The 20,538-nt window shown below is 41.6% G+C and overlaps 1 long non-coding RNA gene across 1 annotated transcript in view; it reads right to left on the bottom strand.

Annotated features, from left to right (window-relative positions):
* Positions 1–481: 481 nt before the first annotated feature.
* Positions 482–20,538, bottom strand: part of LOC145430384 (uncharacterized) — a 40,791-nt gene continuing 20,734 nt past the window's right edge. Inside the window, exon 3 of the long non-coding RNA XR_013910949.1 lies at positions 482–621. This is a non-coding gene — a long non-coding RNA (uncharacterized LOC145430384). The remainder of the gene's footprint in view (positions 622–20,538) is intronic.

Genomic DNA, 20,538 nt, shown 5'->3' with positions numbered 1-20,538 from the left:
CATAAAAGTGAGGATTTATTTTCCAAAGGAAAGCAACAAGGAGATGCACTTAGCAAGAATTCCATTCTCTGCAGGTCAAAAGAAATGCAGATTTTGAGGTTAAACCCAGGCTAAACCTGTATTCTAAAAATGCTCACTTTTGACCAAATTGAGGTCACTTTAAACCTCAATATGTAGACCATCAAACCAGGATTTTGGTTCAGCGCAGCTCCAAATATAAAGAATCATCATCACACCCAGTTGACACCCAGTCAAAGTTAATTTACAGCAAAATCTGGAGGCCTGCTTGTACGTACTGAAAGTAGCTCTTGAAACAACAAAAACTGGCGCGAAGGTAGAGAGAAGAGCAGTGCAGGAAAATGTGAGTCGGGAGTGCAAAAAAAGTTTAAGATGGGTACATACACAAAACTTTACCTTCACAGATTCGGTCCAGTCGCTGTCTCTTCACTTTGTGTTTGTCAGTCAGGGACATGGCGTCAAACGCGGCACAGCACAGGACGGCAGGGCTCTGCTCCGCACAGCAGGGTATCTCTCCTCCTGAGCCACCAATACTGACAAGGTTCAGACTCCTAGTGCACTGTCAGCACTACTCCCCGGGGCATACCGCCTCGGCACATACACCTACACAAAAGGCACAAACACAAAGAAACTTGGCTTAAAGCAACGCGGGCGCACACAGACACACACACACACGTAGTTACTGTATATACACACATCATTGATGTAAAAGCACCAAAAAAATCTCTGACACAGGAATGCATTAAAGACGCCTTGACTACAAAGTCCCACAGTCTTCTTCACAAAGAGTCTGGGAAGCTGCAGGCAATAGATATACAGGAAATCAGTGAATCACACAGCTTCACACACATGCACTCAGACACTGCTGGTGACAAAGTGCTCCATTTGCTCTAAAAAGTGACAAAACTTCAGTGCTCTAAAAGCTCCACTTTTCCCCTGTTTGAAGTGTGTTTTCTTTCCTTGACAAATACTCATGTGAAGCTCCATCTAACTTGTCACTCATCACATTTCTTATTGATCACTGTGACATTTGAGGTATCTCAACTCAGTCTACTTCTTCCCTTTTTTTGCCGTGAAAGTTTTTCAAAACAAAGCAAGCGCAGAAATGCTCAGTCTGACGACAGTCGATGTGAAGGAAGCTGATAAGACTGGAGAGGGGAAATTTATCATCTGATAAAGTGATGTGTCGAACCTGAAGATGGACTGTCATGTAATGACACGTTCAGACCAATAGAGGGTAGTTAGAATCTACCCAGAGAGAAACACATGTTCACATCCACACAATATGAAGCCAGATGATTACTGAACTTCAAATAACTTTAGCTTGGCCACGATTTGGCCTTGCACACATAATCACAGTTGCCATTTCAGATAAAGAGAAGTTTGTAACTTTGAGCTGTCTGAAAATGTAACCCGACAAAGCCTTTTTAATTCGCTATCACTCACAGACATGCAGGCAATTATTTGTACAATTGCATCTTTGTTACAAAGGAAAGCGGGGAAAAGCATCTGAGTCAAATGGAACTAAATTATTGCAGCACAACAGGGATTAAACGTTCTCTCTCTCAAAACACTCATATCCCACATTGTGCTCATCCAGGACCAGAGCCTGAGGCGCCTTTGCTCTCACAAAGTGCTGAGATCACTGAAATATCTCTTTGTGTCAGAAAGCATCACAGCAAAGTCATTACACAAAGTCTTCATAGGTCCTGTGTGGTCAAATATCGAGGGTAAAAAACACGAGAAGGGTGAGAAGGTAAAGATTTCATATGTTGTGAATCTGAGCCGACCTGTGCTATTCATCAGAACTGGCTATTCAAATGTGAAACTACATGCTACTGTGGGTGGTGCTGAAATGTGACATTATCAGGACACCTCTGCACATATGGGACCATGCAGAGCTATCACACCAGGAGGTATAAAGACTTGTATGCAGCCTTTCCTTGAGGAAAAAATCCTCCACATGTTCCTATTTAAGCGTACATTGCCACACCATTTTGTCCCCTCTAAAACCGTTTTCTGTTTATAAGCCTCCTTTAATGATTTCAGTTCTTTCCCTTTATGGACTTATGGGAAACCTAAATGCTTAAAGATCTTTAGCAGGTCATAAATGCAACAACATACAACCTGGATAAAGAAGGGTCCATTAAAAATAATCCATGCAGAGGTGGAAAAGGCTAATCATTTTCCTGTTCAGCTGAGTAATCTTTAAGTTACTGTCATGGCAGAGAAAAGAATGATTTTGACGAGAGGAAGCCGCACACAAGGTTACTTCCAGGGTGCCTTTTTAACAATATGGTACCCCGGCTGGAGTATGTTAACTGCTGCTGGAAGGCCTCACCCTGTTACTTCATTTCAGTCTCCTCTCAGTCCCTCCTCCCTCTCCCCTTTCATCTGTCCATCTCTCTGTAGTGCCGCTGCCTCTGAGGTCTCTCGCACAGAGTTATCAATCACCGGCCCTTGTTCCAGGGCCATCCACTTGTGTGTGTGTGTGACATAAAGAGTGAGAGCGACAGAGAGGGTGGGAAGTTGAGAAGAGGAGGATTCACAGAAGCTAACAAGACCCGCACAGAGGCCAAACCTTCCCCATCTATATGCCTGTTTCTTTTCTGTTAGACAATCAACTATAAGCTGTGGTTTGAGAACTGTTTCATTTTCCAAAAAAAAAAAAGAAGAAAAACTCACATGAATCAAGAGTTCAATTTCTCAATACTATAAAAGAAAAAGTGAAACAAGCCTGACAGTGCAGCCAGCAGTGCATGAGAGGGTATTTAGGCAGGAATTTTGCACACTCAATTCAAACACAAAGGTCATATACATGAATCTTAATATTTAAGAGCTATTAAAAGTCAGATGATCGATAAAACTCCCCCGCTTGCGTGGCCACAGCTCACTGAAAGGGAAACATTTGCGCGCGAGACACCAAAACATTAAATGAACGAATCCATATCTGTGACAGCCGGCTCTGTCTCCCAAGGATGGCTTCACCCGTGAGCACAATCACAGTCTGCAAACTCTGCTCAATGTCAGGGGCACACAGAGATCCCTGTCAGAGTATGTATGGTACGCAGATGTGGGGGAAGGGCAGTCAGTTAGCGGGGGTTTCGAATACAGCACAAAGACAAACAGTCTCAAATGACTGATCTCGTTGTAAAGTGATTTATGACAGAAGAAAACACCAACAAATTAATAAGAAAAGGCCGTCTCAGGACCCCTTCATTTTTTCACACCTCCTAGTATTATTACAACTGAAATAGGGAGATTGTTTGCTAAGCTTAAGCATATTTTTAAAGTTTTATGCAGCTGCTGGGTGCTGAACTTTTGAAGTTTTAACCTATAATCCATTATTATTTTCTCGACTTAAATTTAATTTTTTATTCAATGTTATTCTTTTATCTGGCTCATGTTATATTAATTTATTAATGTATCGGTTTAACAAAGTTAAAGGTTACGTGTTTTTATCACACATATGTGAATAAAAAAGTAACACATATGCTGCCATAGATATGTTTAGTGGTTTTAATACCATTTAACTTCCTGAGTTGGCACTGACATAGGGGGCGTGTCTAAGCTTAATCTATGTGCAGCGGCGCAGCGATCAAGCACAACGTTAATGACACAGACATGTGAAGTCAATAACTCTGATCATCTTCCTAGAAGGACTCTTTGGTCCTCGTGTGGCTATTAACCTTCACATTTATATGGAGGCATATGTGAGGTTACAACAGAGAGCAGGTGAACAGTTTATAGACACCGCATGTTGCTGATGACAAGTCATTGAATTGAGCAATAATGCAGGTGGTATAATGGAGATTCGGATCTGTGCAATTCTGGTTTTAGTTATCAGAAAGATGTATATCAGATCAGGAAGTCAATAGCCATGTGACTCTCTAAGCCAATCGTCTGCCAAACATATGACCTCTATTTCCTTTAATGTACTGAGGAAGACCACAAGGCTGAGACATAAAGTAAGTGACATCATTTGGTTTTGTGGCTTTGTTTGACCTTTTTTTAAGGCAGAAGAAACTGTTAGGTGATCTTGTGATTGGCATTTTGCGCTCTACTTTGATCTTTTATTCACCGAACAATTAATTAACACATCAAAAACCCAACGTATACAGTCATCAATAATGAAAGCATTAATTCTATTCTGTCCTGGTTATTCTCCACCCAACATTGTGATTTTAACCATAGGAGGATGTGAAAAAAAAAAATAATCCAAATTAAATTCATTTGTTGCAGCATCATCTTGTAATGCGATGAAATTTAATGATGATGAAATAAGAAAATAATTTTGCTTTGGTAAATAGATATGAGCAACGTCCCTGACCGACTTTCATTAGATAGCAATAATTACATGCTTTATCAGACAGGGTGGGGGTGTACAGACTGAGCAAAGGCAATCTCACACTGTCAAATGAGTCACTCGAGTTACAGCATCACTTCATGTGTTGACACAGATCAGTGTGATTAGAAAAGCTTTAAAAACAGAGCACACAGGATGTTTTATTTTAAGAAAGACAGAAATATATTTAGACAGGCAGGAGTAGTTAAAAAGCTAAACTGAAAGCTAAACTGAAGGTTGGACGGTATGAGAGTGTCTGAGGATGAGTTTGGGAGATTGAATAATTAAAAAGGTCAGGCTACCTGCCTGCTGCGTGTCGCTTCACACACGCCGGCATGCACACTCGCGGTTCTAAGAGAGACGCAACGCACAGTAGGACAAAGACTGAAGAGAGACATCATTTGGGGGAATGATCATTTTCCCTAGAACACAGTGCAGTTTGTGAACTAATTGGGTGAATCCATAATTAATTTGCTGACATTAAGCCTTGGGGTCTGCTCCAGTAAGGCTTTACTTTCTAAGGATTTGAGCAAGTGCTAGTGAAGCCCTGGGCTTGCTGCTGAAGGGGGAGTCTCTTTTTTCTTCACCAGACAGGTTCTGACATTTATATATCTAACGGTGATACATTTCCACAAACGTCAGTTAATGCCCGACAGCGTGGGGATTCATTTATTGGGGATTTTCTCAATGAAACATTTAAGTGATAGATAAATCCAGAAAATCCACACTCAGCATGTTTCCAATCCACATCAAAAGCAAACAGGCCTAGGTTTTATTTCTCAGGGTCAAAACATGAGAGTTTTCAGCCACTGACAATTGCATACACTGACTCTTAATGCTTAGACTAAAATATGATAGCTGCTGAGACTTCTGCTTGATTATTCTAAAACAACAAGTTGCACTTTTTGTCTAATTTGTCGGTCAATATAACTCACTGGATGCTTCAGATTAGGGCTGTTATAATGATATATCGTTTGTTTCGCGGTGTCTCAAAATAAACTGTTTACGGCAATATTTTTTCTCAGTTTTGATGGTCACTGTAGTGGCTATATTAATTTCTTAAAGTTCTCTATTTCTCTTATATTTATTATAACCACACTATGGATGGACAAGCACCTGTTTTTATGTTTTGTCGTTAGCAACAACGACGGTAACACCATCGCGTCCGCTTGTTTATGTACCACATAAACCTTTCACAATAAAGCTCAAGATCCTGTTGAGACTTTTCAAAATAAACTGAATCACGTGAAAGAGCAGATTATTTATGGATAAGAAGTAAAAAAAAGAGCCGCCAGGTGCTAAAAAATAAACCTTAGACTCAAACGTTAGAACAGGCTTTTCCCCGCAGCACGCCGTGTAATAAATACTCACAAAGAAAACAGCGGCTGTTACAACTTATGTCTAAAAATGTATAGTTTCATGCATCGGTTAAAACACTCGACTCCAGCTACATGACGCGCAGCTGGAAACACTTCCCACAAGACGAGCTGCCCGAGATTCACATAATTTACAGAAAATGTTACATTTTTATATCGTTATCGGGATGATAGAATTCTTATATCGGGATATGAGATTTTGGTCATATCGCACAGCCCTACTTCAGATATAACAGTTGTACCTGTTTAACTGTTTGTTAATCCAGATTATCTAATCAGCCAATCAATGGCAGCAGCTTGATGGCTTTACGCATGTAGACATGACAAAGATGACATGCTTTAGTTCAAACTGAGCATCAGATTGGGAAGAATACCCAGACTGCTTCAAGCTAACATGAAGGAAACAGCTACTCAAATAATCATTCGCTACAACCAGACTATGCAGACGAGCGTGTAATGTTGTGGGGGATCATTTCTTGGGAAACCACAGCCTCCTTACTATCAATCAATCAACATATAACTGCAACAGCCTTCCTAAGTATCGCTGCTGAACATGACCACACAGTACCCATCCTCTGATGGCTGCTTCCAACAAGATAACACACCATGTCACAAAACTCCAATCATTTCAAAATGGCTAACTGAATATGACAATGAGGTCACTGTTTTCAAATGGCCTCCCCAGTCACCAGATCTCAATAGAGCATGTGATGCTATCATGTCAATATGGACCAAAAACTCCAGCAACTTGCTGAATCTCTGCAATGAAGGATTAAGACAGCTCTGAAGGGAAAAGGAGCTCCAGGCCAGAACTAGCAATGTGTGGTATTGCATATGTCAGAATTATAACAAAAAGTTGCTCTAGTAACAAACCAATCAGCGATTAGTTTTCGGTGCTTATCTATTAGACCTGAAACCATTATTAAATAAAAATGAATGACAAACAGGAACAGAATATTAATCCAAATCTTCTGATAATGAAAACAAATGGAGATCGCAGCTCATAGTATTTGTAATTGCTTTAAAAGGATTCCCTTCATATGGCACTCGTTTTCTCACACGAGCTACTGCACTTACTTGATTGAAACAAGAAATGAGCCTGGCACATACATCCCACAATTGTTTATCATGTCTAATCCGATAAAGATCCAGATTACAAACTTGTGAACATTTTCTATTAGGAAAAACAAATGTGGAGACTGCTGAGGCTTGGCACAGGTACACGCTCGTAGCTCTTTCTAGTTTGAGCTGATTTCAATATTTGTTTAGTAATTATGACGAAAAATCTTCAACAGCTGCTGCGGTTTTTTTAAAATATAAAATAATAAGACGCGTGGTGCAGATCTTCAATGATTAAAATGAGGTACTACAGGATTAGATGGGAATAGTCTCTTGATTTAGAGTTGTTTGAATTGCATTATGTAACTACGAACCCATCCACTGTTTGGCAATCTTTTATAGTCAATCGATACACATTTTCAGTATCTGGCAAAAACACAGAAACCACAGTGAAACAACAAGGATTTTATCAATCTTCAAATGGAATGAATCCGGACAATGGGGTATTGATTTACTTTTGATGATGAATGAGTTTCTGAGTAAAAAAAAAACAGCAGTGAGAGGCAGTGTATTTTATCTGTATTGAAAGGATGGTTAGAAAGTTAGATTATCTAACTGGTTATTTTTAGTAAGTTGCCAAATTATGTCTCATACAGAAAAGCTTTATGTGATCTTTCAAAAGACATGTCAAATACAATTTAAAGTCTGTATTTATCTTAGTTTCTTTCCCAGCTGACGCTACAATTTCAATGCAATGTCTCAATTTGAGCTCTGCGAGGATCTTTGCCAAAACAGTAAAAGCACAAAATAGCAGCTTTAAGATAGAGTTGGACAACTTATGCAGTTACTTCTCCTGACTTAATTTCCCTGTGGAGTTTGACAGGAAAATTGTGAGACGAGACAACCGGTTCAGGTTATCTGACAGTGTGCAGCAGGAAAACGCACAGCAATATCCATCCCTCTTACTGCTGATTCCTATCAAAAGCTGAAGCTCAGCAAGCCTCTTCAGAGACTCCGAAATGAAAACCTCCTCAAAGCGAGCTAAAGTTCACACTTCCAGCCAAAGAGGCACACTTCACTTGGAAAAATACCTCTATCCTCTCAATTTCCTTTAGAAATAACAAACACTAGTCTCAATGACAAGGTTGTTTACTATTGAAATCTCAAACCATTATTACCCCCTTGTTATTTTCTTCAAAAAAGGCCTGTGTTTTCCTTCCACTAGAGCCCCCTTTGAACAATGGAGACCATTTTTCCCTTTCAAATGCTGGAGTTCCTCTAGAGGTAAATCTGTCAGCAGTGGGCCAAAACAAAGAAAGAGAAAACAGGAAGGTGTGGACACCCTCCAGCACCAGCCCGGCTCAACTATTAATATCAACTTTCATGCCTAAGATCCTCAGCACCTCAGGCTGTGGAGAGTGTGATTTCCATGAACCAAACAAGGCCTGTGACAGCGTAGGCAGGTGACAGCTTGACACTTATATTTAGCTTGGTAAGCATGCTAAAGTGAATGCCTTCAGACTCCAGAATTGTTGAACTACTGCTATCAGTAATGAAAATTTAGTCTCAAAATGTATTCCACTGTAGCCCACCTTGTGCTATTTACGTCCAATCAATAAAATCTTGTTTCTCAGTGTTCCAAAGGCTGGGGTTATCAGCACACAGCACAGCCAGAGCCAAAGCTGAAAACACTTCCCAGTACAGGAAAACGCCTGCAGCGTGCCAACCTGGTGAGCAGAGGGAAGGTGTGGCCTGCCTTGTGAGGGTGAGGTAAGAACTGCACTCACCACCAGCCTGGTGTCAGTGAGAGGCCAGGCTCCGGCTCAGACAGCCTGCCAGAGTCCAGCCGGCTCAGCCTGGCTCCCTCTGGGTCCTTCCAGGAAGAGCCAGCATGATTCAGAGCTTCCTGATCCAGGAGAACGAGGTTCTTCCACTCCCCCAAGAACGTGCCCATGAACACGCCACACACCCACACACCCACACACACACACACACACACACACACACACACCCTTCTCCCTGTGGACGATGAAACCGCCAACTCCGTGCTGTTCTTGGGCTTACATTGGGTGGAAGCCAAGTCAAACAACATGTTGATAAAGTCCAGAGCAGAGTGGTGAGAGGAACACAGAGAAAGAGAGTGAAGGGTGTGCTGCAGCAGACATGAGATTCACACTGCCATGAACATTTACGGATGATTCCAGATTGTCGAACGTTTTGTAGTTTTGACAATCAATTTGTTTGGTAATGTGTTCAAAGAAAAAGGAAAACCTAATTGCTGAAACGTGGTAACGTGATATGTGTGGCCAGGAAATTCATGTTTTAAATCAACTCAGTCATTCACGCTAACTGTAACATTACTACAAACCCTGTGCACTGCAAACATCCACCACTGTATAAATACTGACTTCCTAGTTCACCTGCCATCTGATGTATTTGGCGCACACAGTTTTCACCCACTGATTAAGTGGGTTTGCTTGCCATTTATTATATCATCTGACTGATGTTATACGTTATATAACTAACATCAGTGATGCTCATAACTACAAAAAAACTCATGCATTGTAATTAACGGATATTTTCCTTTAAATGCAGCATCAGCAGTGTGGTTTGTCTGCTCCCACAGCAGTTTTACTGGCTACATTTTGGAGAACCACAGCCAATAATTGACTAACAGGAGAGCTTTTCATCCGAGCCCCCTTGGAAGGGCTTGCAACACAAGGTTGGCCTACCTCTCTCTTTACCACCACATCCTATCATTTCAAGCTCTACTAATATGCCATGCTTCAAGGGACCAAGACTGACAGACACACATACAGACACACACGGCTCAGTCAATTAGTACTGGCCCAACCTTGCAGCTGAGAGATAAATGGTGTAGAGTCTCAGCAGGCTTTTGCGTGAAGCTGTGCTCCTTGTCCGCCGTATGTAGAACAGCTCTCTGGAGGCAGGCTAGCCGCAACGCCATGAAGCGATGCGGCAAGCGCAAGGCTGAGGAGGGCCTCAAAGTGCTCAGGCTTGTATTAATATATGACCACAAGGATTCTGAACTCCCTAATCAGAGCTAGTCTGAAAAGCTAGAGAAATGAGAGGTGGTGAGGTTTTCTGTTGGGGTGTAAAGCTCTGTACAGAATTTCAGGTCATTCCACTTACACCTCATTAACCATTTTTATGTGCAGTATGCTTATAACCCGTCTACTGCAAGAGATCTAATGTAAGTGACCAAGATGTTTTTTGGGGGGTGGAGTGGGGATGAAGACGGCAACTCAGACTGCATTTACACTGAGCCAGCTAAATCTGAAAATGCTGTTTAGCGTGTGTAATAGTGGGTTTTTTGTCCACATAACGCATGCAAACAAGGTAACATCTACATTTGTTCTTTTTTTTAGTAAATACACAAATCCCAGCCATCATCTAGTAAAGAAATTCTGCTCTCCTCATCTCATTGTTCTCATTTACATATATTCCCATCTTCTGTAGCGAGAGCTCATCGAGAATAAAATTGTAAGTTTATTAAGGGTTCGTAAAAGCTGTCCCTGCTCTGCTGCATTGCATCAATCAAACATCAGATTTACGATTTTCTTCAGTGAGGACAGGAAAATCCGCTTTTCCTGTCTTGAAGAAATGTGAAGTCTGTGGGGTCCAGCTTCATCTAACTGAAAGCTCCACCACAGTTTCGGTGTAATCTTGAAACTATCAGGTGGGGATCATCTGTTCTTCAGTAGCCACACTTTACCATTGAAAATTTCCAACAGGCTTTATGTCATCAGATCATTTTAACATAGCTGATCTCACACCACAGCTACTGCTTACAGATGCCCGTTTTGAGCTGTGGTCATAGCAAGTTTTAGTCAGCTCATTAAAAAACCATAGCACTTTTGAGTGGTTGATCCCCCATTTAAAATTATTTCTTGGGCATTTCAAAACTGCTGACATCATTTGATCAATTTTATCATTCTTTTTTTTCTATACACAAACACCTTTCTCACCCCGGCTCAACCACATACACAAATCTTCATAGCAGCACTCAGTCCAGAAGGACTCTCAAATAAGAAATAAAGATTGCCATTTCTGCACAAAATTTGTCAATACATGCCCCTAATGTGTATTTCATTTTTTGTGTTTAAGAAAAAAACAGTGTCCTTAATCCAGTGAGCTACAGAAGTAGGATTAGAAGACTTTCATTCTAGAAGAAGGCAACATCTGGCCAGTGAAGCCAAAAAACTCTTCCTGTGTAAAAGGCGGACTAAGGGTCCCAAACATGGTAATCAACCAATCAGAGGAATGGAGTGTCAAGGATTAAAGATGCATTAAAATAACCAGTTCAAATGTTATGCAGTTGTGGACAGGAAAAAGACAAACTTCTATATCTGCGTAAATATCAAAGTCTTGATGGAGAATAATGAACCTTATGTAAACTGTAAACTGAATGAGTGGAAGGCAAGCAAAAGATAAGACTTTGTTAGTATTATGAATAACCCCCCTGCCACCATTCCTCGTTAACGATGGCTGCCATTTTTCAGACATTCCTTTAAAGTACAGTTCTGACCACCACATTTGTGCATCTCCAACACATACTGGATCTCCTCCATTATGTCAAATGCTGACATTGAATTTCGTTTAAGGAAGAAGGTCCAAGAAGCCAAATTTGGCAGGCAAGTTGTGACTTAATGTTGTGTTGTTAACAGGTGTGCAATTTTCCCTTAGAGGCTGCCGATGTTACAGCAGAAGTCTGTGTTGACAGACACATTCATGATGCACGACCCTGATCTCCTGTTCGTGCCTCTTTAGGGCTGGGACACTGAACAGTGCTGTCTGGTTGGCTGGCATGAAAGTTAATGTTGTCTCTCTGTGCAAGGTCAGAGATAAATCCACAGATTCACATATGCAAGTGGTAAGAACAGAGAGATTTAAAAATAACAGCTATGCTGGAAGTGGTCCAGAAGTGCACAAAGAGACAACCTTGAAAGGGAGCTCTGCAGTCAGATGGAGTCACAGGAATGTTTAAATATTACCAATCACAATAGCTCAAACATGTGACAATAGGAACACCATGTGTGTTGACTTTCAAAAACACAGGTGACCACAGACTACAGGACTTCCTAAATTCTCATGTGAAATTCAAGCTTCTGAGCTTTCCATGGACCCACTGGAGACGTTCGTGTTGGGAATAACAGCAGGAGATTGTCTCAAGCAGCCAAGCTGGAGCCAGATGGAAAAAAAAGTTTTTCAATGTATCCAATCTGCAGAATGTTTGGTAAAATATCCATGTCTGAATGAGAAGAAAGATTGGTGCATGCAGAAGGGCACGATAAATGGAAAAAATGGGTTGTTAGCTGTAATTATTTTAGTGCGGACATGGTCTCAGTGGGAGGTGAGCCTGAGCAGAAAGTCCAGTATCCACTGATGTAGTAAAACAGGTGGATAAGCTGCATTATCTGTAACAAGATTACAATCCTTTTAAGACCCGACCCATCTCAGTAACAGGCGTTTCCCCCCAACTAGTGCATGCTGACATGTTATATATGGCTCTCACTCCCCACTAACTTTTCACAAGATGCCAATCCTATCAATGCACACACACACACACACACACACACACACACACACACACACACACACACACACACACACACACACACACACACACACACTTTTAAATCAACCTCCAATCCCAGCAGGGCGGAGCACATGCAGGTGTTGTGTTTGTGTGGGAGCATGAGTCCAACCACTGACAGCAGGACAGGGAAACACACACAAATGCACAAACACAATCTCACGCAGCAAGGTGAAAAATTACAGCGGGGAGGTACGCATGGCCTGGCGGATTAACTGCAGAATAAAAGTGCTGATGGGCAACAAAAGAGAAAAAACAGCTATTCATCACCCTGGCACAGGATCAAACTCACACACTTCTCAAATGCCCGCCTTGAGTTATTGTACAGCGTGGCTCTGGTGGCAGCTCCACAGATAAAGCTGCCCTACCTGAATTGATTAGAGTGCAGAAGCATCCACTCTTTCCAAAGATGGAGCATGTCTCTGCATCTCCTCAATACTAAAGTGCGAGAAATCAGTTAAAATGCATTTAATAGATAGTGTGGGATTTGTTTTTTTTTACTTTGTGTGACTGCTTTTAGGAATCATCAAACATGTGGCTGCATTGTAGGAGCTCTCACGAACAAATGCAATCTCTACGGTGTTGTCGCGTTTCTGCTGTTCCTGCATTTCTCTGAAGCTGACATGTGAGAAACTTAAATCATATATTCCATATCCAAACACCAAACCTTAACCTCAATCCATATAACCACCTCTAAAATAAAGAGAAATAACAAAGACAGATAACAAGCAAGTGCTTGATGGAAAAGCAGGCCAGCCACTCAGCTGAAACAGCTAGAGAGAGAGCTTAATCAAAGTGGTAAATGCTTCAAGTCAACCTTGTAGAAAAGAACTAGTACGTCCAGTCTTTGTGAAGGAGATCCAAAGCACTTGCACAAGCTTCAATTTATTCAACCCACTAAATAAATATAAGTTTAAATCTAGGGGTAAATGCTAAAGAATAAGCAGCCACAAGACTAAAGTTGGGGCAATGAACACTACTACAATGCCAGGGCAGGGGCTCTACATGCTGCTATTACACAATATATTTAAACACATGTATAAAAAATATGAATGTATTTATATAACCAGAGGAATCCTTTCAAGGAACTTTTCAGTCTACTAGTTTCTATAATATATTAAAATGTTGTACACCACTCTCTAAACCACTCACAATTATTTCGCTGCGGACAACTACAAGTGACAAATAAAGGCTTATTCATAGATGCTTCAGCTACTTGACTAATTTTCTAGGCACTAACATAAACTGAAGAGAAGTTTGGCAAACTTTACACTGCAAGCTGCCATCTGTTACAGTTAAGAGTCGCCTTTGAAAGACCAATCAAAGCATAATTTATCAACCATCAACACATCAAAGGCGGCCAGTAAACCACTATTATCAATATAATGTCATAAGCTTTATCTACAAATTTAGTATTAGTGTTCCGCATTTTAAACGCATCAAGTGTAGGATGAAAAGGGTACATAAAGATGTGCATATCTCTGTATTAGTGCAAGAAAAAGTCAATGAGATCTCCTGAGAGTACACAGTCCCTAACACAACGGACGAGGACACGAATCATGGCATTGTATTTACACTAAAGTCACACTGACCACCTCATCATTTAGGTCAGTTGTGCTGTCTGAGCAGCAGTGACACAGACCTCATGAAAACATACACAAAAACAATTTTTACACTGTTTAAAATCTAAATCGCCATCCCACAGATGTTTGGGTTTTTTGTTGGTATTTTTTTTTATAAGGAAACCATTGCTGCCAGAGATTTTTTTTTCTTAATCAGGCATGAGAGTTGACAGTGGCCTCCATTTCAACTCACTGGGTCACGGGGGTCGTCACGCCTTTTAAAGTGCAGAAAAGCCCTTGTCACTGCGCTAGGTTTCTCTCCTGTCTGCCACAAAATGTCTCCTGACACAAAGCCCTCGCACTCGTATCAGTGCACTCCCACAGCACTGCCAACAAATGTGACCTCCTTTTTCCCTCCCACTGCTAAAGTAAAACAGAAAAAAAAAACTTAACTCACCCCTACCTTGCCAACTGAAATAAAATAAATGAAAACAATGTGCTCTGCAACTCTGCCAGACCACGTAAAGAAGTAGGTTTTTTTTCTCTTTCTGCTAACTCCAGCTCGAGAGTTTCCATGTAAAAGTGAAGGTGACGGCTTCGACTTTATATTGAGTTGTGTTCAAGGCCTGGGGGGAAATGCTTTTCAGTGTTTATCTTTGGCTGGCTGGTCTTAGCCAAGGCCTCTGAAACACTGCAGAAACCCAACGCTGCCACTGCTCAAACCTGAAGGAAAACAAAGCAGAGCTTGCAAAGTGATGGCATGCCTTTGAACACAGAGTTACAAATGTGCAAAACATTTGTTTTGGGTTTTTGTACCAGATTGAGATTAATTAGACCTTTCTGCTTGAGCTGCACTTGTAATTTCAGATGACTTAATTGAAATGTCAGAGCAAAATGCCTGTTAGTGTAGTTTGTTAACTACAGTTGTTTTTCTTCATACACGCTCATAATCAAATGATTTTAGCAGGGCTCAGCTATTCACTTAATTGTTCCAGTCATTTATCAAGCACACATACCAAACATTCATTGGTTCCAGCTTCCCAAATGTGAACATTTGCTGCTTTTCGTCATTTTCTTTTCACTTCCTACCAACACAGAGAACATCTTCTCTGACAAAACATGCAAGTTAAACACATTACATTATTCTGCAACCTTGTGCTCAACGTATTTCACATGTTAACTGCAGCTCTACATTTCAGGTACTTCTGTATACACTATGTGGTATAATATGCAAACAATGCCTTCTGAGGTGTGACCTTATCCATCTGCTCACAAAAGCATACAACAATCCTAGAGCACTAACACATGCCACCCCCACACACCACACACAGAGGTCTGCCCAGAATAAATAAGTGCACACAGAGCAGGGCCCCATTGCCCTGCAGAAGCCACTTCACCGGTTGCTTTAGTAGCCAGCATTTCCCCCCGAATTATAAAAGCACAAGGCTTAAGTCAGCAGGGAGGTTGGGGAGGGGTTGGCCCCTTGTGGGGATGACCTTAGTGAACTTGGTGATGGGGGGTGATGGCAGGATGTGACCGCAGGGCGAGGACCAGGAGACTTTAGAATGGAGGTAGGGAGAAAGATGGAGCGTTTGAGCGTACTGGGCTGTTGTGCTGGCATCGACCAAGCTTAGTGGTTTTTTTTCCTTGCTGAAAAGGGACACAAACTGTTGAAACTGCAAGAATTACTTGCTGAAGACGGACACTCTTTCACCTAAATTAACTTCCAAAGAGCTGAGGAGAGGAGCTGGGGGTGGGGACAGTTTGTAGAGTAGGTGACAGGCAGAACAGAAGTGTGTGTGTGTGTGTGTGTGTGTGTGTGTGTGTGTGTGTGTGTGTGTGTGTGTGTGTGTGTGTGTGTGTGAGTGAGGAAAGAGGCTCGCAATCTCTACAGAGAAAATGAACAAATCCACCCCACACTGCATCTGCATCACAGTGAATGCATGAAACGCATGAATTATTGCACAGAGCGGGTTGAATTAACTCAATATATCAAGCCAGGCCAAATAGTTCAGGGGTGAGGGGCTGTGTGCCTAAGCTGATGAGGGGGGGAGGGGAGTGCGTGTCATAGGGAGAAAGAGGAAAAAATAAAGTAACTCAACATTTCTATCTCCACTCATTAAAGTCAACCACTTCTCCCTCTCCAGTGCCATAAAGCTGTCAAATGGATCTCTGATTTATTCTGCCCTTGCCCAGGCTCCTGTCCTAACTATCGCAAGCCTCCAATTAATTTTTTTTTGTTGCTCTTCATCCCTTCCTTGTAAATGTAATGAGATTGCAGCACTGGAAACTGCTGACTCCTGTTAATGCACAATTCCTTAATAATACCGAAAGCTGGCCGCAAAAGCAGAGAGAAGATTCATGCTCACCCAGTAATAGCATTTTAAAGGTGCAGTTTTGTCAGGGATGTAATTAGCATTATTCACTGCAACATTTATTTAGTTTTTTACATCTGAACACTGCAGACTGACCAAAAATTCAAACTGGCTTAAGTAAACACGGAGTGTAATGTATGAAAGACTCCTTTGTGACAAATACAATTCTAGATGCCATCAGCGCTGCATCCATTTGCCCACCTACTCTTCACCCACTCAGCTGCTCCTCTTAACAGAGACGGATTTGATTTAGCTGTGAGCAGCTGTCAAGAGAAGTCCAGGAAAAAAAAAGAAAAAAATGTCACTATTTATAAGAGGTAAGATAATGAGGGGATCAGATAAGATAAAAAAGATTGCAGTAATTGCATTTGGCCAGAGATACTGTACAGCATCCTAACCTGCAAACAAGGTCAACAGCGCAGGGCTAATTGAGTCAAGATTTTAATTGCCCTAATCATAACTTTCAGGAATATCCAAAAAGAGACAACCGCCTACTGGCTGTGTCGATTGGTGCGATCCGAGTTGACCGTTATGGGTGGGCTGCAGGTGCACAGCAAGAGGTATTAAATAGAACTGGTCAAAGCTGAGCGCAGCTGGCAGGTGTTGGTGTGGAGGGAGTTTATTACCCTATAAACTATCTGAGACAATTCACTCACACTGTCTTCTGTGGGCAGCAAAAGCCCCGATTCAATTACTGCTGAACCTCAACACGGAGAGCCCTAAGAGACCGGTGAGGCTCGACTCATTGTTCTTCGTGTCACCTTCCTAAGCAGAAAGTACAATGCTGAATGCTCCAACTCGGCTGAAGAGAAATGAAAGAAAACTCCGCCAGTTGTAACCCAAGACACGAGCATACCTCTCGGAAATCAGAAGATTTGTGTGTTCACATGGGTGACTAATAACCCTTTTGTCTGCATAGAAAGTAGACTCGAGCAAGCTGCTGTGATTGACTGACATGTTTAGGACAATTACAAGCTTAAGGAAGTGAGCGTTTCCTGCTTGTTTTGTTTGTCCTTTGTTTGTGTACATGGAGAAGATTCATTAGGCCTCTGCATGGAGGATTTGAGGTCTGCGGAGCGAGAGGGACCCAGCCCAATTGAAGCATGTCAAATTAGGAAGAGAGGGAAAAAAAAAATCAAACCACTGCTACTGGGACTCATTAGAACCTCAACAAACAGTATTTTGTTGTGTATGTGTGTCTGCTTCTGTGTGCATGTACTAATAAAACAGAGGGGTAGCGTTGGCTTGTGTGGGGCTTTTTTTAGTTGTTTTCATCATAGTTTGTTTTACGAGGCACCGAAGCTGAGAGACTCTCCAAACAACTTTAATGAAAGTGAGGATCCAGCGGTCTCGTGGGAACAAAAGCGCTAAGAAAGAACTCCAACAGAATAACCGACGCACTGCGAAATTAAAAGCATCAGGTGACTTCAGGAAAATACCCAAGTTTCCTGGCTTTGAAAAAACAACAAGGACAGACAGAGTCACTGATACAAAGCAGTAGCCTTTCAGTGAAATGCTAGGCTGGCTCAATAATAAACATCTCTAGATGAGGTAATCAACGTCAATCCTTGTTTAAACATGGTGGCTGTTCTGTTTTCAACACCTGTGTTTCACTCAGCGTGGCTCCTGGCTATTTTGCACGTTTATAATTAGATAAATGTGAAGTGTGTTAAACATTTCTGCATAATAATGTGAAATTATCACAAAACATTCTTTGTGTAGCACACACGCTGATATACACATGTACCTTTTTCAGGCATTTCCTTAGCAAAAAAGGAAATATACTCCTTGTAATCATAGAAAAACTGCAGCTGATGCATCTTTAGTACCCATAATGAAACAGAATAGGCAGCTAAGACGTACTTACGAGAGGTACTTAAATTATATCCATCACATTTGGATGATTCTAAGAGTTACTGAGTGCTAAGCTATATAAAGTGGTAGAGTTATATGGAAATGTAAAAAAATGTAGGCCTCCACCCACTCCTCCCACGATTTTGTTGTTACATAAGGAAGCAAACATAGGGAGGAACGAGTGAAAAAGACAGCAACTACAAACTTTTGGAATTCTAAATGTTTTTGAAGATAAGCTAAAGAGCTGCTACAAGACTAGCAGTTAGCATAAAGTGCAGCTTCAGCATATACACTGTTTATAAAAATGGCCAGTACTACCGTGATGTCATCCTATTATTTATGGACCGATGTCAGCCTTGACTACCTTTTTTCCCTGTTTTTATCGAAAGTCACCATGTTTGAAAGAGCGATAGGAGTGATATGTTTTCAGGTAATGCTAGCTAGCTTGATTAGCAGTTAGCAAGGCACATCCTATAACTATATGGATGCAATTAACAGACACAGATATCTAAGTAGTTGCATTAAATGCTCAAAGAAAGCATTTGATATAAGTTAGCTGATGTTTCTTTGGCTTTAGTTGGGCATTTTAACATAGGAGACTACATTTCTCAAATTTCGGAAAAAACGATATATTGCATGGTGGTGCAGTGGTTATCAATACCGCCTCACAGCAAGAGGGTACAAGATTTAAATCTGCCAGCCGGCTGGGTCCTTTCTCTGTGGAGTTTGGATGTTTTCCCTCTGGAGGAATTCCTGGGTTCTCTCCAGTTACTCCTGCTTCCTCACACAGTCCAAAGACATACATGTTAGATTCCAAGATGGCCCTAGGTGTGAATGTGAGTTTGAGTCAGTGCCTGTTTCTGTGTGTTACCCCTGCGTTAGACTGGTGTTCTGTCTGTGGTCTACCCCACTTCTTGCCCTGTAATAGGTGTGACAGGCTCTTACCCCCTAAAACCCTGAATTAGATAAGCTGAGGAAAACGGATGGAGGTATAGCTATACAGCTTACGTTCCAGCACAGTCAGTCCACAGCCACAGAGACAAGTACAAGTCATCACTTGCTCTCTCCACCACTGCAGTTGGGAATTCCAGATGGCTTTAATGCTACAACACATTCTGCATTAACAAAAGCTTTTTTTTTAATTGCCGCAGCACAACACAAAGTTACCCTTCTTCTGTACACTCAATGGCATAAAACAAACACACTATTGTGCCATTGTTTATAGCAATATTCTTGCTGATAATGAATGTAATCTGCACCCTGCTGTCTGAAGTGATTTAAAGAGAGGTTTAAAACTAACAAAACAGACTAAGTAGACCTACCAGATGATTTAATGCCCATGCAACTAGTCACAGAGCGCAGCTGTGAAAGTTAAGAAAGCTGAATAGCTGCAGGGGAAGAGAAGTACTTTAAACATTTACAGGAGTAAGTCAGGGTGCACCTTTCCGCCTAAGTCGGCATCGTGCTCTTTACAGGGGCCGCCAAGCATGGCAGATATGAGACTTACATCTAGAAGTACTTCAGCCTCCTGTGATGAGAAAGTGAAGCCAAATTTACTATTGAATGGGGAAGAGGCATACGCTGCCCCATTGATCTCTGGGGATCCTGGGAGGCTAATCTATCCTAAGGCATTTTAAAGCTGTGCTCACTTTACACAGTAGCTGCCGAACAACTCCCACAACCTCAGTTACTATCCAAAAGCTTACCACTGCAGACTTCCCCCTTCTCTACAGCTCTGCTTTTGCTGCACTCTGTGCAAGTATACCTGTGATATCTCCCCTCTAAACCCAGAGAGGCGTGGCATTTCCTGTCCCTGTCTCACCTACTTACCCCTGCCCCTCCCTCGTATCCCTCTCCCTCATTCCTTAGATCATTTCAAAGGGCCACGCAGATCAAAGCTGGTCCTTTTTTTTTGGACCTGGACAGGAATGGGAGATGTATTTAGTTAATCATTTATTTGATTTAAAAAAAAAAAAAGAAAGGAAAAAAAAGACCCCACCCCTTCTCGCCCATGCAGTTTCTGTCTTACCACTCATTTTTCCCCTGCTATCTGCATCCTCCTGAGGCCCTGCCTGCCACCTCTCCAGGCAGTTTTTAATATGCAGAGAAAATAAGCTGGCCGTTCTCTTCAGGCAACGGATGGGTGAAAGGCCTAGGGAATATGGTTCAGCTACACAAGAACACTCGCTTCTGATGGATTAACCCTTCCCACGCTGAGATATGAAGCAGTGTCTGAAAATTACCTAGCTGGGACTGAGTGTGCGTAACTCCAAATGACAGACAGATACACCATTAGATTTGATTTAGGTTGTTTGCTGTGCTGCATTTACAA

This window comes from Astatotilapia calliptera, chromosome 8 (assembly GCF_964374335.1).
Source record: "Astatotilapia calliptera chromosome 8, fAstCal68.1, whole genome shotgun sequence".
NCBI classification, from domain to species: Eukaryota; Metazoa; Chordata; class Actinopteri; order Cichliformes; family Cichlidae; genus Astatotilapia; species Astatotilapia calliptera.
Note: the sequence above shows the minus strand (reverse complement) of the source record. Positions and strands in the feature narration are given on the sequence as shown.